Source organism: Schistocerca serialis, chromosome 6, assembly GCF_023864345.2.
Source record: "Schistocerca serialis cubense isolate TAMUIC-IGC-003099 chromosome 6, iqSchSeri2.2, whole genome shotgun sequence".
Lineage (NCBI taxonomy): Eukaryota > Metazoa > Arthropoda > Insecta > Orthoptera > Acrididae > Schistocerca > Schistocerca serialis.
Window position 1 is genome coordinate 433,406,350 of NC_064643.1, and position 11,656 is coordinate 433,418,005.

Here is an 11,656-nt window from a genome sequence, read left to right on the forward strand (position 1 = left end):
GATAACTGAGATACCAACTACCTACAATGCTACCGAACTATCCAGCTTATGTCTGAGCAACATATTGTACAATAACCTATGTGGCAGCTCATTCACAACGTAACAAACGAATCTTAAAGTAACAGGAGTGAACAACTGACTCAACCATATAAATTCAGTAACACATTATTAAAACCACTGAAGTAAACAACTGATTTATGCTCACAGCAATAAACCAATTAATTTCTTAATCATGCCCACTGCATGTAATAACAGAATCGTGTCCGCTCTGCCTCACTGCAATGACACACACAGTCACATGCCCCATAGCCACAAATAACGAAAGTCACAGTCAACTAGCTGTTGAACAGCTCCCATAGATTTCCGTGCAAGACGTTTTTTGCATGTGGCTACACTCTGTATACGGTTTGCACATAAGACCATGCGCTGCCTCAGTCACAATGCCACCAGTGTGACACCATCAGCCGTGAAAGCACTCACGTAGTGCTTCTTATATCACGCAGAAGCCATTCCTTTGCCTCCTCCGGGATTGCTGTGCGTCCAGCCAGAAAAGAAACCATTCCATCAGGTTGATGGCCACATGTCAAGCCACCCATGCTGACCACTGTCCCATCTGGCAACCATCCCACACACATCAGTTTCTTGAGGCCTTTGCTCTCTGCTCTGCCCATCTTTCACACTTTCATATCTCTTCAGCAGCTGAATGACGTCACTGTCCATCTTCGCCTCCAGTTCGAACATAACGCCATCTGCGGCAGTCACTTTTCTGCCTCTTCTGCCCTGTGGCGGCGCCAGTGTGACACATCTGTCATAATGATCTCTGGCGCTGGAGAAACGATCATGCCTTTTCTGGTGGCACAATCTCCCACCCAAAACTCCTGCCTCTCCAGGACCAGCGAAAGGAAGGACGCATCGCATTGTAATACAATAAATGGTAACTAATGGTAACTAACTAGTGGTAAAAACCTAAGCCACACACATACACAATAATAATTATTGCGTATTAGCTGATTTGAGTTGAGAGATATGTGCTCTGCACTCCTTAGCGGTAGACATAGAATTAATTAACGCACTAAAAGGACACACAGGGAACACAATCTCGAAAGGCCCCTCAAAGGACAGCAGGAGCTTGCCGACCAGCCTGGAGCAGCTCACCGAAATTTTTAACATCTATCCGATCCCGTACTTTAAATGAATTCAGGTATCTCCACTTGCTGCTAGCTGAGATACTTGTCCATGGGCTGCCAAAATGTTACTCCGAACCTAAAGTCATCTCTCCCTTTTCTCTTTGGGGAATATCTTGCCTGGTAATAGTTCTTCTATTGATCACAAGTTTGCTAACAGTTAGTTTTGAAAACAAACATTAATGTCACTGTAATACTCGTATTATTCTTTGTCTGGCTGTATTAAGGTATATTTTAGACATTTCAGAGTTTTGTCCTAGGACGTCAAGGCAGCTTTTAGGTTATAGTTCGATCTCTCCGCAAATTATGGGTTTGGGTAATAGCGTGCAGTGGTAGAATACCTGTTTCCTAACCCAAACAAGAATTCCCTAATAACTCTTGAGCTAACTAACGTGAAATTATCTGAAACTAAATATTGGCGAAGGCCAAACGTAACAAAGAGCCTTTTAACTAATATATAGCTGATTGTGTAGTCACTGACTTAGTAGGAAACAAAAGAATCTGGAAAAGGCATCTGCTTGTACAAGAGTGTATTTGTTTCTGGTTCCCTATCTCTGGAATGGACCCACAAAATCAATACAAAAGTTCTCCATCTTGATTCAATGGTTCAAAATGGTTCAAATGGCTCTGAGCACTATGGGACTTAACATCTATGGTCATCAGTCCCCTAGAACTTAGAATTACTTAAACTTAACTAACCTAAGGACAGCACACAACACCCACTTGATTCATTGGTTTCGAAGCTATAGCACCACGCTTAATATCCTGTGGGGGTTTTGCTCAAAGAGCTGATGTGCATACCGTAATCTGAATATCTTTGTCCTTACCTTTCCATGTGAACTTTTAATGTACCTTGGTCTAAGTGTTAAAAACACCGATGTGCCCTCCCATTGGTGACTGATGACAATAGACAAATAACACGGCTGTAGCTTTGATGGATACCACCATCCTGAGCTTACTACTGCCTGCAGCGTTCCTTTTCTTACTTATTGCCTAATCATTTCTCTTTTATTTGTTTTATTTTTAGTTTCCTGCAATGACTCATCTTCAACCTGATTTCAGCAGTACGCTTAAACACTGCAGGAAAATCTCCAGAATTAATCCCCTTCCTCCAATTAACTGTCCGGATTAGACATATATGCGGCTCAAATCATCTGCAATAACGCTGATAGTTCTTTTTGCATGTCAAATTCCAAGGCGACCGTGGCAGTCGCGCGGTTCCGGACTGAAGCACCTAGAACCTCTCGGTCACAACGGCCGGCTGTGACTAATAGTCACTTCCTTTCCTGTTCCACTCGCAAATCTCGTATTACTATGTCGTCCATACGGGAGTGTGTTCGATGGTCAAATGACGGTATGTTTGTACGATTCAGCTGTGTGAACGATTTCTTGAAAGTGAAATTTAAAACTTCGGCTTTCGTTTTGCTTCCTTCAACCGCCACACGATACTGATCAACAAGGGACTGGATGGGAGCCTGAGAGTCGCTTAGCGATTTTTCTTATGACCAGAATATTCTCGGGTTATCTGCCAGATGTTTTGCTATGGCGTGGCGGTGATAGGTGCTCTTTGCTTCGCGCATAGCCAATTCACTGTCTAAGTGAGGTGCTAACAACTGCTTATCTGCTCTATCTAGCAGAAACACTCTCTTAGTCTCCTTGACTGATTTATTAACTTCCGTAATCATACTTGCTATCATGACATCATGATCGTTAATCCCCGTTTCGATACTGACGTTATCGATAACGTCCATCCTATTTGTAGCTGGAAGGTCTATGATATGCATATGAGCTGCCGAGCTAGCTGCTCAAGACGGTTTTCAGAAAATGTGTTCAAAAGTATTTCACGTGACTCTGTATCCGCTGCAATGAATCCATAGACATCCCATCTACATGCGGTAGGTTAAAGTCGCCTCCAAATAGTATTGCAAGATCTAGGTATTTACTCGCTACTGACAGTAGACTTTCTTTGAATGACTCTAGAACTGTCACAGCGGATTCGGGTGGCCAATAAAAATATGAAACAATTAACTTGATTTCTTCACACCTCTTTTACACTACCAGATAACTTCATTGTCACATTCAACTTGGACCTCAATAGAGACTGAAGTGTCTTTACCCTCAACGCCATCTGACTACTCTTGCTGCATATCGACTGGGGAGTCTTCGTCCGATCACCTCAAACTACCGTCTAGCCTAAAAACCACTCGCGTCCACTCCTGCACTCCACAAGTAATCTGCCACCCGGGTAGCTGCTTCCTTTGTGTGGTGCACCCCCTCCCACCCCCCCCCCACCCCCGACCTATCAAGGGAAGTCCAACAAATCCCCATACGATAATGCAGGTCTACAAATCTGCAGCTAAGATCGTCACAGAGACGATGAAGCCTTTGGTTCAGACTCTCTACTCGGCCCCAAACCAAAGTACCCCGATCAACGACCCCGATCAGCTCTGGGAAAAATGCTGCGAATTGCGAGCTCTGCTTTCACCCAAAGCGCGTGTCCAGAAATCTTCACCATCTATGCCAGCCACCTGAGGATAGCCTCAGAACCCATGTGACAGGCGTCGTTGTTGCCGACTTGAGCTACCACTTACAGACGACTGCCAACTGCTCCTCGATAACCGCCTCCACATCTCGGTTAAGGCCTCTTGGCAGACATACCGAGTGCGCATTGGCCTTCTTTCGAGCCCTGAACACTATCTGCCTAAGGGGCTCTCTAACTCCCCCAATGTTGGAGCTCCTACTCGCAGGGTGAATGGGCGAGGCCACATGGCCAGCCTTCACGTTGGCGCTCCTCCTCGAATGACGCAAATGCGTTACCGACCACCACTCACCCTGCTCTGAGGGCGGATTCACTGCGTCAGGTGCACTAGGAGGTGTTACGGGAGTAGAACTTGTGGCAAAACTAGTGACTCCCACGCAAGGTGCCACATTTTCTGCGTCACAATAACCCAAGGTGACTGGACATAGCAAACAGCGCATCTAACTGTTCACGAACTGCGGCCAGCTCCTCCTGCATCGACACACAGCATGCAAACATCCTAAGCATCCTAGCAAGATTAATTGAAGAAGTAAACTACAAAAGGAGACGGAAACCTAGATATGAAGCTTGCTAACTTGATCTATGTAGCTAGATGCTCAGTGAGCAACTAGGGCCCTACATAATGAACGAATTTTCATTTATAAAAACGCGAGATTAAACACCTTAAACACAAAAACGTGCACAAAATTTAATAAACTTAGTATAAGGAAAACACAGATGTGGTACTCAGTTAATAATTATTATTTTGATAAACACCAAAGCTCAATGAAAGAATAGTAATCCACTTACAATAAAAAAAATATACAAGAACGTTAAACAGGTCTAAATAACCAATTAATAAATACCACAATTACCTTCATAGCGATAACAGAACAAATTCAACGGGGCATCAACATAAACAAATTAAAATGTCTGGTACTGAGCCATAATCAGAAATAATAATTATAAAACTTACCATGTGAGGCAATACTTAAACTTATGACAGGTCATTTACATAACACCTTGATCTACTATAACTACCATCACTAGACAACTACACTGAAGCACCAAAGAAACTGGTTTTGGGAAACTGTACAGGCATGCGTATTCAGACACAGAGATGTTACTGCTGCTGCAATGGCATGTAATCAAGATTTAAGTGAGTTTGGACGTGATGTTAAAGTCAGCGCACGAGTGATGGGACGAAGTAAAAATGGTTCAAATGGCTCTGCGCACTATGGGACTTAATATCTACGGTCATCAGTCCCCTAGAACCTAGAACTACTTAAACCTAACTAACCTAGGGACATCACACAACACCTAGTCATCACGAGGCAGAGAAAATCTCTGACCCAGCCGGGAATCGTACCCCGGAACCAGGGCGCGGGAAGCGAGAACGCTACCGCGCGACCACGAGCTGCGGACCGGGGAGGCAGCATCTCCGAGGTAGCGATAAAGTGTGAATTTTCCTGCACGACCATTTCACGAGTCTACCGTGAATATCAGGACTCCGGTAAAACATCGAATCTGTGACATTGTTTTGGCCAGAAAAAGGTCCAGCAAGAACGAGACCAACCGGCCGAAGTGGCCGAGCTGTTCTAGACGCTACAGTCTTGAACCTCGCGACCTCTACGGTCGCAGGTTCGAATCCTGCCTCGGGTATGGATGTGTGTGATGTCCTTAAGTTAGTTAGGTTTACGTAGTTCTAAGTTCTAGGGGACTGCTGACCTCAGAAGTTAAGTCCCATAGTGCTCAGAGCCATTTGAGCAAAGAACGAGACCAACGACGACCGAAGAGAATTGTTCGACGTGGTAGAAGTTCAACCTTCTGCAAACTGCTGCAGATTTGTATGCTGAGCCATCAGCAAGTGTCAGCGTGCGAACCATTTAACGAATCATCATCGATACGGGCTTTCGGAGCCGAAGGCCCACTCGTGTGCCCTTGATGACTGAACGACACAAAGCTTTACGCCTCGCCTGGGGTCGTCAACACCGACATTGGACTGCTAATGACTGGAAACATGTTGCCTGGTCTGACGAGTCTCGTTTCAGATTGTGTCGAGCGGATGGACGTGTACGGGTATGGAGACAACTTCAAGAATCCATCGACCCCGAATGGCAGCAGGGGACTGTTGAAGCTGGTGGAGGCTCTGTAAGAGTGTGGGGTGTGTGCAGTTGTAGTGATATTGGACCCCTGATACGTCTAGATACGACTCTGACTGGTGTCACGTACGTAAGCATCCTGCCTGATCACCTACATCCATTCATGTCCATTGGGCATTCCAATGGACGTGGACAGTTCCAGCAGGACAATATGACATCCCACACGTCCATAATTGCTACAGAGTAGCTCCAGGAAGACTCTTAAGAGTTTAAACACTTCTACTGGCCACCAAACTCCCCAGACATGAACATTATTGAGGATATCTAGGATGCCTTGCAACGTGCTGTTCAGAAGAGATCTCTACCCCCTCGTACTCTTACTGATTTATGAACAGCCCTGCAGGATACATCGTTTCAATTCCTTCCGGCATTGCTTCATACATTAGTCGAATTCATGCAATGTCGTGTTGCGGCACTTCTGCGTGATCGCAGGATCCCTACACGATATCGCCGGCCGATGTGGCCGTGCGGTTAAAGGCGCTGCAGTCTGGAATCGCAAGACCGCTACGGTCGCAGGTTCTAATCCTGCCTCGGGCATGGATGTTTGTAATGTCCTTAGGTTAGTTAGGTTTAACTAGTTCCAAGTTTTAGGGGACTAATGACCTCAGCAGTTGAGTCCCATAGTGCTCAGAGCCATTTGAACCATTTTACACGATTTAGGCAGATGTACCAATTTCTTTGGCTCTTCAGTTAAGATACCAGCTTATGTCTGAATACCATGCTTATGCCTGGCCTGAATAACATCTTATACAATAACCTATGTTGTAATTCATACACATGAAACAAAAAGCGAACTAACTGTTAGGTAAAAGGAGTGAATCTCATCTAAGCTACTAAACCGACGAACCTTTAAGGTTCCCTTTGCTTTTGGAAACAGAAAATAATCAAACGGGGCAGTATGTCTGGCCTGAATAACATCTTATACAATAACCTATGTTGTAATTCATACACATGAAACAAAAAGCGAACTAACTGTTAGGTAACAGGAGTGAATCTCATCTAAGCTACTAAAACGACGAACCTTTAAGGTTCCCTTTGCTTTTGGAAACAGAAAATAATCAAACGGGGCAGTATCTGATGACTATGGAGGCGGAGGCATCATTACAATGTTGAATGTTGTAGTTGTTTGCCATAAGTTCACGAACAAGCCATGAAGTGTCGGCAGTTCTTTTTTTTTTTTTTTTTTTTTTTTGTGCATTGCTTCCCGCGAACGGTGTTGATCTTCCGGGTAGCCCTCCTTATTGCTCCTTTGATCAGTTGGAAAGAACTAATGATGCGCTCTGCCGCTAAAATCGAAGAAAACAGTGAGCAAAACCTTCATATTCGTCCGCACTTGCTAAGCTTTTTTTAGTCTTGGCAATCCTTGCCTTCATTGGGACGATTGAACCTTAGTTTCGATGTCATAACACGCCTATGTTTCGTCTCCGTTATAACATGTTTTGTTCTGCACCATTGTCAACTTTATTTAACGACTCCTAAGCAGCTTTCGTTCGATGAATTCGACACTTTAGGCGCAAATTTTGCTGTCACATGTTTCATACCTAAAACGTCCGAAAAGATTTCATAGCATAACCCAGTTAATATCACAGCATCATCAGTAGCTTTTCTGATTGTGATTCGGCAATCATTCAACTTAATTTCTTTACTTTTTCCACGTTTTCATCGACTGTTGATGTGCTGGTGCTTCCAGAACGTTCGTCATCTTCAACTTCTTCACGATCATCTAGGAGACTCTTGTACAACTTGCAAACCTTTGTTTTAATGTCCGCAGCTCGTGGTCGTGCGTTAGCGTTCTCGCTTCCCACGCCCGGGTTCCCGGGTTCGATTCCCGGCGGGGTCAGGGATTTTCTCTGCCTCGTGATGACTGGGTGCTGTGTGCTGTCCTTAGGTTAGTTTGGCTTAAGTAGTTTAAGTTCTAGGGGACTGATGACCATAGATGTTAAGTCCCATAGTGCCATAGTCCCATAGTGCTCAGAGCCATATTCAACAGTTCTAAATCTTTGTTGCGTTTTATATCATTTTACAGCAAAGTTTAATGATCATTCTAGGATCCATTTTTAAAACAAATCAATAATCGCCAGTCGTAGCAAAAACACTTAATCTTTTTGACAACTGATGACAGACTAAAAATCCCGTACAGCTACCAGTGTAAAGATACGTATGAGACAAGTTCACCAACACAACAACGAAACATCGCGCCAATTTACCCGATAAATTACAAAATTCCCTATACTTTTTAAACACACATAATACGTTACCAGAATAGCTAGTCTCCTCACTAAATTGTCGCCGGCTTCTGCTTTCGTTCTACACTCCTGGAAATGGAAAAAAGAACACATTGACACCGGTGTGTCAGACCCACCATACTTGCTCCGGACACTGCGAGATGGCTGTATAAGCAATGATCACACGCACGGCACAGCGGACACACCAGGAACCGCGGTGTTGGCCGTCGAATGGCGCTAGCTGCGCAGCATTTGTGCACCGCCGCCGTCAGTGTCAGCCAGTTTGCCGTGGCATACGGAGCTCCATCGCAGTCTTTAACACTGGTAGCATGCCGCGACAGCGTGGACGTGAACCGTATGTGCAGTTGACGGACTTTGAGCGAGGGCGTATAGTGGGCATGCGGGAGGCCGGGTGGACGTACCGCCGAATTGCTCAACACGTGGGGCGTGAAGTCTCCACAGTACATCGATGTTGTCGCCAGTGGTCGGCGGAAGGTGAACGTGCCCGTCGACCTGGGACCTGACCGCAGTGACGCACGGATGCACGCCAAGACCGTAGGATCCTACGCAGTGCCGTAGGGGACCGCACCGCCACTTCCCAGCAAATTAGGGACACTGTTGCTCCTGGGGTATCGGCGAGGACCATTCGCAACCGTCTCCATGAAGCTGGGCTACGGTCCCGCACACCGTTAGGCCGTCTTCCGCTCACGCCCCAACATCGTGCAGCCCGCCTCCAGTGGTGTCGCGACAGGCGTGAATGGAGGGACGAATGGAGACGTGTCGTCTTCAGCGATGAGAGTCGCTTCTGCCTTGGTGCCAATGATGGTCGTATGCGTGTTTGGCGCCGTGCAGGTGAGCGCCACAATCAGGACTGCATACGACCGAGGCACACAGGGCCAACACCCGGCATCATGGTGTGGGGAGCGATCTCCTACACTGGCCGTACACCACTGGTGATCGTCGAGGGGACACTGAATAGTGCACGGTACATCCAAACCGTCATCGAACGCATCGTTCTACCATTCCTAGACTGGCAAGGGAACTTGCTGTTCCAACAGGACAATGCACGTCCGCATGTATCCCGTGCCACCCAACGTGCTCTAGAAGGTGTAAGTCAACTACCCTGGCCAGCAAGATCTCCGGATCTGTCCCCCATTGAGCATGTTTGGGACTGGATGAAGCGTCGTCTCACGCGGTCTGCACGTCCAGCACGAACGCTGGTCCAACTGAGGCGCCAGGTGGAAATGGCATGGCAAGCCGTTCCACAGGACTACATCCAGCATCTCTACGATCGTCTCCATGGGAGAATAGCAGCCTTCATTGCTGCGAAAGGTGGATATACACTGTACTAGTGCCGACATTGTGCATGCTCTGTTGCCTGTGTCTATGTGCCTGTGGTTCTGTCAGTGTGATCATGTGATGTATCTGACCCCAGGAATGTGTCAATAAAGTTTCCCCTTCCTGGGACAATGAATTCACGGTGTTCTTATTTCAATTTCCAGGAGTGTATTAAGTGCGACACAGAGAGTACGGTTATTTTAGTATCTCATATTATAGATTCGCCTCAATGGCCAATGAATTCAACCTTTAGCGCAATGCACAGGAACTTTCGACCTCCAGAGGGGATCTAGAGTTAGCTAGCTTGGAGCACATGGACGGAGACTGCAGACAGATGGCGCTATGTGGGATTGTGTGTCGGCCGGGGAGAGTACCGAGACAGTCCGCGCATTTGCGTGTCCGGGTGTCAGAGTCGTCACCGAAGGAGATCCTGAGTTCGAGTCTCGGTCCGGCTTACATTTTCACTCGTCGCCCCTGATTCCGCATAAAGTCGTGATGAACCTTTTATCGTTAGTGCCTTCCCTTTACTTTACTCTCTCCCCCATCCATCATCAGTTTATAAAACAGTTATTTAACTTAACAGTATTGTTGCAAGTAAGTGCATAAAAATTGTTTCGACGCCCTGGCGCCAATGGTACGCCACACCAAGCCCTGCTTTTGGCACTATGGGCAAGTGTCTTGGCAACAGCGGTAATGATTGCCCTTGACTAGTGCAAGATATAAGTCGAGGGGGTTCCTTTATATCACTTCAGTCTTAGGTGGTGGACGGAGCCTGGTGCTGGAGCAGACAAGCAACGTACTTATCCGAACGGCTTCAGGCACCTCGCTGTATTCACTCAGTCGCTCTCAGTCTGACTCGATTGTCGATCCCGGTAGTAGCTGGTACACGGCAGCACTTACACATTAGCAGCTTTTCAACGTAAGACGAGCGTTCTCTGGAATAGTATATGGCCAATAGCGTGTGGCTGGGCTGCTCTAGACAGCCTTTCCCTGGCGTGGGGCTAGGAGTGGGAGGGTGGTGGTCCCTTCGTCGTAGCCGCCCTTTTACTCATTGAACGGTCCCTGGAACTGAGAGGACTTCAAGGGACGGTCCCTACGCAGGACTGAACCCGGCATTTCCAAAACCGCAGTTAGTGCTCTACCCGGTAGCCCGTCTAGTGGCTAATTTCCTAGCTGCTCATTTCATCCTCTCAACTCTTCTCAGCTCATGTTAGGCGATTCCTAGATAACTGTTTGGAGGATTATCTGTCGAAAAACAATTTTTCTCTCTGTATACTGAATAGCTGTGGTGTGTGTGTGTGTGTGTGTGTGTGTGTGTGTGTGTGTGTGTGTGTGTGTGTGTGTGTGTGTGTGTGTCTAAGTTTGTAGACATCCTTTTCGTAAAGTAGCTGTTATCCTCCGTTCCCTCGCTGCCAAAGGTGTTTCTAACGTTCCTTTCCTATTTCCTGTTATAAAATGTTTCGTGTTGCGTGACAATGGAAGGAAGCAGGTACTCTATATCTTGCACGTTGTGTTAACGGGAAAGCCACTGCAATAAGAGGTCCGCCTGCGAAGTCCAGATTGCTTGAGCGGGGGACAAATTACAGATTCAAATGGTTCAAATGGCTCTGAGCACTATGGGACTTAACTTCTAAGGTCATCAGTCCCCTAGAACATAGAACTACTTAAACCTAACCAAGCTAAGGACATCACACACATCCATGCCCGAGGCAGGATTCGAATCTGCGACCGTAGTGATGGCGCGGTTCAAGACTGTAGCGCCTAGAACCGATGGGCCACCCCGGCCGGCACAAATTACATTAATTCTTGTTGCATGCCACATATATTTCGCCGTAACTGCATCACCTCTCCGAGTGTACTTCCCCCACGCCCACCCACTCGCGTTATTTTAACCTGTTCATGCACATTTTATGCATTTACATCTCCAAACACATACAAAAATCGGATAACTTTTTATATGAATATTATTACTTCACATTAAGCCGCTCTGGTATTTGTCATTACAACTGACACAACCTGTTAAGTACCATGTATCGATTATTTACAAACACTCATAAAAGTTACGTCACAGTTGAGTTTCCTGCTTTCTCCAGTGACTTGCTTATCGCCTTTCACTGAAGGTTATCAGTTATGATGCAGCTTACTTCCAGAATTCTCGTCATAAATCAGTTCTTGGACTTTCAGCTGTAACTTTCCACGAGGCGATGGAACTTTTGTTCAAGGACTGTT